The sequence below is a fragment of the Arachis hypogaea genome, chromosome 1 (assembly GCF_003086295.3).
Source record: "Arachis hypogaea cultivar Tifrunner chromosome 1, arahy.Tifrunner.gnm2.J5K5, whole genome shotgun sequence".
Lineage (NCBI taxonomy): Eukaryota > Viridiplantae > Streptophyta > Magnoliopsida > Fabales > Fabaceae > Arachis > Arachis hypogaea.
Genome location: NC_092036.1, coordinates 77,584,181 through 77,591,231, shown reverse-complemented (window position 1 = coordinate 77,591,231; position 7,051 = coordinate 77,584,181).

Below are 7,051 nucleotides of genomic sequence, written 5' to 3'. Positions count from 1 at the left end.
GTTACAAAACTCCAAATGGCGCGCTCTTAATGGAGTTGGAAAGTAGACATCCAGAGCTTTCCTGCAATATATAATAGTCCATACTTTATTCGTAATTAGACGACATAAACTGGCGCTCAATGCCAGTTCCATGCTGCATTCTGGAGTCAAACGCCAGAAACACGTCACGAACCAGAGTTGAACGCCCAAAACACGTTACAACTTGGCGTTCAACTCCAAGAGAAGCCTCAGCTCGTGGATAGATCAAGATCAGCCCAAGCACACACCAAGTAGGCCCCAGAAGTAAATTTATGCATCAATTACTTACTTCTGTAAACCCTAGTAGCTAGTCTAGTATAAATAGGATAGTTTACTATTGTATTAGACATCTTTGGTCTCAGTTTTAATTTATTATTCATTTTAGGAGACTATTGATCACGTTTTGGGGGCTGGCCATTCGGCCATGCCTGGACCTTCATCACTTATGTATTTTCAACGGTGGAGTTTCTACACACCATAGATTAAGGGTGTGGAGCTCTGCTGTACCTCAAGTTTTAATGCAAGTACTACTATTTTCTATTCAATTCGACTTATTCCTATTCTAAGATATTTGTTGCACTTCATCATGATGAATGTGATGATCCGTCATACTCATAATCATTCTCACCTATGAATGCGTGACTGACAACCACTTCCGTTCTACCTTAGACCGGGCGCATATCTCTTGGATTCCTTAATCAGAATCTTCGTGGTATAAGCTAGAATTGATGGCGGCATTCATGGGAATCCGGAAAGTCTAACCTTGTCTGTGGTATTCCGAGTAGGATTCTGGAGTTGAATGACTGTGACGAGCTTCAAACTCGCGATTGCTGGGCGTGATGACAAACGCAAAAGAATCAAGGGATTCTATTCCAACATGATCGAGAACCGACAGATGATTAGCCGTGCTGTGACAGAGCATTTGGACCATTTTCACTGAGAGGATGGGATGTAGCCATTGACAACGGTGATGCCCTACATACAGCTTGCCATAGAAAGGAGTGACAAAGATTGGATAAAAGCAGTAGGAAAGCAGAGATCCAACAGGGACAAGCACCTCCACGCACTTATCTGAAATTTCCACCATTGAATTACATGAGTAACTTTATCTTTATTTTCTATTTAATTTATTATTATTATTCGAAAAACCAATAATCTCTTAAATTAGTTAAATCCGCCTGACTGGGATTTACAAGATGACCATAGCTTGCTTCATACCAACAATCTCTGTGGGATCGACCCTTACTCACGTAAGGTATTACTTGGTCGACCCAGTACACTTGCTGGTTAGTTGTGCGGAGTTGTGACAAAGTGTGATGCACGTTTGAGAGAGCTACCAAGTTTATTGGCGCCATTGTTGATGATCACAATTTTGTGCATCAAGTTTTTGATTAGTTGTGCGGAGTTGTGACAAAGTGTGATTCACGTTTGAGAGAGCTACCAAGTTTATTGGCGCAATTGTTGATGATCACAATTTCGTTCACCCTCACGCGCATGCGTCGCTATGTGCTCACAATTCTGCATACGTATGCATCACTGTGCGTACGCACGGATGCTGAAACTTCCAAACTCCATTTCTTCATGGCTGCTTCTCTTTTGCATACTCTTTTCTCACTTCTTCAACCCAGACTTGTCTTGGAAATCTGAAATCATTTAGCAAACACATCAAGACATCATATGGGATTAAAGTGAATAAAATTTAGCAATTAAAAGGCCTAAAAAGCATGTTTTTACTTTAAAGCACAATTTAGGAAGAAATTATGAAACTATGCTATTTCAATAGATAAATGCAAGAAAAGTTGATGAAATCCATCCAAATAGAGCAAATAAATATTATGAAATGTGGATTCATCATTTATCAGTGGATTTACCATCAGATAAATCTGCCACATTATAAAAATAGCAGAGAACCGAGACATCACATAGAAAAAGAGGGGAGGAATAAAAATGAAAGGAACTCAACCACCTTAATTATCCTAGTGGTCGCTTTATTCTTCAGGTTGTGCTCCTTTGTGAAGATGATTCGCCTCTCTTTTGTGCTAGGAAACCTATAAGCGCAGCGTCAACACCAAACTTAAAGGTTTGCTTGTCCTCAAGTAAAGAAGAACTGAAAATAAAAACAAATAGTGAGAGAAAAGAAGAATATAAGGATAAAAGAACAAGAGAGAATTAAGAATGGGAGAGAGAAAGAAAAGTGAAAACTGGGTGGCGAACTAGTGGAGTTGTGCGGCGCAAGCAACGCGTACGCGTGGGTCGCGAATTTTCTAAATGACGCGTTAGCGTCAGGCACGCATCCGCGTGCCATGGGTTTTGTGCGATTCGCGCGAAGCCAGCCGCACGCACGCACAACTCTCTGCCGAAACATATATTTACACCGTTTTTCCAAGTCACGCGTACGCGTCAGTGACACGTACGCGTGGTGTGCCAAAATCATGAATGACGCGCACACGTGGGGTACGCGTTCGCGTGAGCTTGTTTGTGCGAAAGGCTTCATTTTGGCGCCACTCCCGCGCAACTCTCTGTTCATATTTATTTTTCGCGCACATGCATATGACGCGTATGCGTCAGCGATGCTTGCGCGTCATATGCTCCTCTTTTTTTTAAATATCCAGTTCCTGTCCTAAGATAGCTGCATGATCAGAAAATTATTAAGAACTTCAATAGAATCAACTAAGTAAGAAAACTACTACTACGAAAAACAACTAAGAATGAAAGGTGAGCTCCTTGTCATGGTAGTTTGTGCTTGTACTGATCCAGAAATCTCCACCAATGTTTGTACTTCCAATGGCGACCGGGATCCCAAACTAAGCGCATAATACTTTCGAGCAAGTTGAAGCAAGTGACAAGGCCCCAAGAGAGTTTATTGTGGGAATGAACTCTAGGGTCCCAAACCTTACTTTTACACCTGTCTTCTTGTGTATCACCATTGTTTCCACCGGGTGGCAAGCAATCTGAATTCTCATAGAGACATCCAAACAATCTTATAGATCCATTCAATTAAGCTCTACACCAATCCTTGCACTTCAATTTGGAGCATGCAACCATATTGAACCTTACTTGACAACTCTTGCCACTAACAATCTTCCTTTTACTCTTGATGCCACAAGGAGCTCTAAGTTGACCATCCATCTCTAGTAGTCCATATTCAAGTGGGAAAGTAAGGATTAAGGATAGGAATTTTACCCACTTGAATGTTGTATTGGATGGTGATGGCTTTGGGAGAGGTCTTGCAAGCTCCACTCCCTTGTGATCTTCTATGAATTCTTGCACCTCTTTGCAAGCTTCCTCAACTTCAACATCTTCCTCTTGGTAGCTTTCTTCTAATTTAATCTCTTCTTCATTGCTTACCAAGGGCATAGGAGGTTGTGCATCTTCCTCTTCTTCCATATGTGAGGGTAGAAAGTTCTCTAATTCACTGGAGTATAAACTCCTTTGATTGATTTCCTCACTTTCTTCCATACAATCTTGCGTTGTATCTCTTGGGAAGAAATTTGCTTGTTCTCCTTCTTGGTTCTTGATCATCGTCTGCACATAATTCTCTACATTTTTGACACTCGTCTTTATATCATGTAGGAATTCTTTCATGAGGAGCTCAAGATCTGATGGTATTTGAGATGAATAAGAGATTGTGGCTCTTGATATATAAGAAGGAGATGATGGTTCTTGATATGGAAAGGGAGATGGTGGTTTTTGGTATGGATAGAAAGATGATGGTTCTTGATATGAAAATTGAGATGGTGGTTCTTGATATGAATATGGAGGGGGTGGCTCTTGATATGAATATGGAAGTGGTGGCTCTTGATAGTTGGAACATGGAGCATTGAAGTTTCTTTGGTTTTGACTTTGCCAACCAAAATTTGGATAGTTCCTCCATCCACCATAATATAAATCACTACTCGGGTGTGAGTAGTAACCCATGTGATCTCTCTCCATTATTTTTCCTTAGCACAAAACACCAAAAAGGATTAAACGCACCATGTGGTAAACAGGAAAGCAAAGAAGAAAGAACAGAATTCTAAGAATTAAAATAAAACTAACTAGGAAATACCAAACTTAATTTCATAAATTAAGAAAAATATTGGTGCTAAAAAATTTTTTTTCGAAAATTTTTTTCTTTTTTTTTAATTATTTTTTTCTTATTTATTATTTTTTTAAATAATAAAAGAAAAAAGAGAAAAAAATTAAAGAAAACGAAACAGGGGAAGGGGTTGCTAACGCGAAACAAGGAAAAAAATTTTTTTTCGAAAAATAATAAAATAATTTTTTTAATAAAATTAAAATTAAAACGCCTAATCTAAACAATCAAATAACTAATAGTTGTTAATCACAATCAATCCCTGGCAACAGCGCCAAAAACTTCGTGCAATATTTTACAACCCACAAACTAACCGGCAAGTGTACCGAGTCGTACCAAGTAATACCTTACGTGAGTAAGGGTCGATCCCACGAGGATTGATGGATCAAGCAACAATGATTGATTGATTGGCTTTGTTAGGCAAGCAGAAATTGGTTTTGAGATGTTCAAAAGGTTTAAGTTTGAATTCAGAATATCAAAAGTATAGACAATTAAATAAATTGGGAATAAAATATGGATAAAACAGTTAAGGCTTCAGAGTTATCTATTTTTTTCCGGATTTACTTTTTTTACTAACTACTTTAATTATGTAGGATTTAATTTATGGCAAACTATATGTGACTAGACCCTAATTCCTTAGACCTTTCTAGTCTCCTCTAAAATTCATTAACTGCCAATTCCTTGGTCAATTAATTCCAATTAGAAGCTACATGATCAAATTCCAGTTTGCATGCCACATAAATTCTAATTACTCAAAAATAGAAGGATTATATGTCACGTATCCCGTTAAATTCAGATAATTAAAATTTAGGAGAATATGTTTTCAAGCTGTTGTTCAAGTAAAGAGCTTTTCCAAGTTTTACAAGAACTCAAATAGAAAAAGGATCATACTTCCGTTCCACCCAAATTCATAAGATAAAGAGCGAAAATAATTCTTAAATTATAAATCCATACATGAATTAAAATATAAAAAGTAATAAAATCAATCCATACAAATAGACAGAGCTCCTAACCTTAACAGTGGAGGATTAGTTGCTCATGGAAAAGAGAGAAAATTAGGATTGTCAATTATGTTCCAATCTGATGGCATCTAAATTCCTATTTATAACTAATCCTAATAAATTCAAAATCTAATTATCTAAAATTAAAAATAATATCTTTTCCTAAAAGATAAGATTTGAATTTAAATTCGAATTAATTAACAGATCTTCAGTTGATGGGTGGGGACCACTTGATTTGTCCATTCTGCAGCTTTTAATCTGTGTTTTCTAGGCTGGAAATTAGGTCAAAACAGCCCAGAAATCGCCCCCAGCATTTTCTGTATTATTTCAGATCGCGCATGTGACGCGTCCGCGTCGTCCACGCTCTCACGCCATTTGTGCAAATTCCAGTCCACGCGTTCCCGTCAGGCACGCGATCGCATCATTGCGATTTCTCCATTCCGCGCGGTCGCGTGAGCCATGCGTCCGCGTCGGTCTTCGCTGGTCATCTCTTTGGTTTCTTCTTTTTCTCTGCAAAAACTTCATCAAATCCCTCCGAATGCTACCTAAAATAAATAAAATTGTACAAAACTTAAAATAGCATCCATAGTGGCTAAAATATAATTAATTCTTAATTAAACTCAACAAATTAGATGCAAATTCACTAGGAAAAGATAGATAAGATGCTCACGCATCAATACACAATTAATATTTTGTTATTAGTGATGGATGATGGCTATTCTTATGTGGAATTTAAATATTGTAAACCTTAATATTTTGTGTTATTAGTCATTATAAGATTATAAGTTAATGTTTTATGTTTAAAATGCATAAGACTTTAGACTAATGCATAATAGTGTTATTTGTATTGATTTAAATATTTGATGTTATTAGACAATATTAGTATTGATTATGGGTATGGTTTAATTTTAGAGAAGGGCTGGTTCTTATTATATTTTTTTTAAGTGAATTTTACTATGTGAATTGTGAAATAATGGTTGGAGATTAGGTAATTTTTACATGCTAAAGACCCGGTTTTTACCCGATTTTTATCCAGTTTTCACCCGACCTGAAGGTGCGTAGGTTTCATCGGGTCTAGAATCGGGTTAGGGTCTAAAAATTAGGTCCGATCTATATCTCGGGTCGGGTCTGTGTTAAGCCAAACCCGGTGTGGCCCGGCCCATGTACACCCCTAGTTCCTAAATAGTTGTTTAGGAGGCTGTAATTTAGTTTTAAAAATTGTATCAAACATTAAAACCACTATTTTTCATAAGTCAAAACTCAAAAAAGTTACTTTTAAAACTTTCCAAATCAACCTATAAGTAGTTTAGATTTTTAGAATTTATGATTTATATAAACAATATTTTTACAAAGATAAAAATAAGTAATTTTTAAAATCACTACTTAAAAAATTATTTAAACACATAAATCTAATTAAATAATCGTGTAGAATTTGTTGAGAAACTTTTCATATTTTTATCGTCCCATCTTTTTAGGTGAATACTAATGCATTTAGAAAAAATAAGAAGTTTATTACTCGTTAAAAATTAACTTGTTATTAAAAATAAAATAAGAAGAACAAAAAAATAGAATATAATAAATTATAAATTTAAAAGAAAAAATATAGGGAGTCAATATTTTTATTAAACTCTACTTAATCAACAAAAAAGTGAGTAATTTTATAACGATGACAAATTAATAATTACAAATCACAAAATTTACTGGTTTCTAGCAATCTTCAATTTAAAATATTAAAACCTAAATTTAAATATCAACCTAAAGTATAATGGAGAAAGAACTAAAATTTATTTAATTAAAAAATACAACCTTTCTTATTAACAAAACATCGTTTAAGGATAAACTATTTTTGATCGAATCCTCAACTATAGCAACAAAAACAAAAGGTGGTTCGGTCAACCCTAAACCCCAGACCAAGTATACTTACGAGTTATGATCATGTACTTCTGTATTTCTCTTC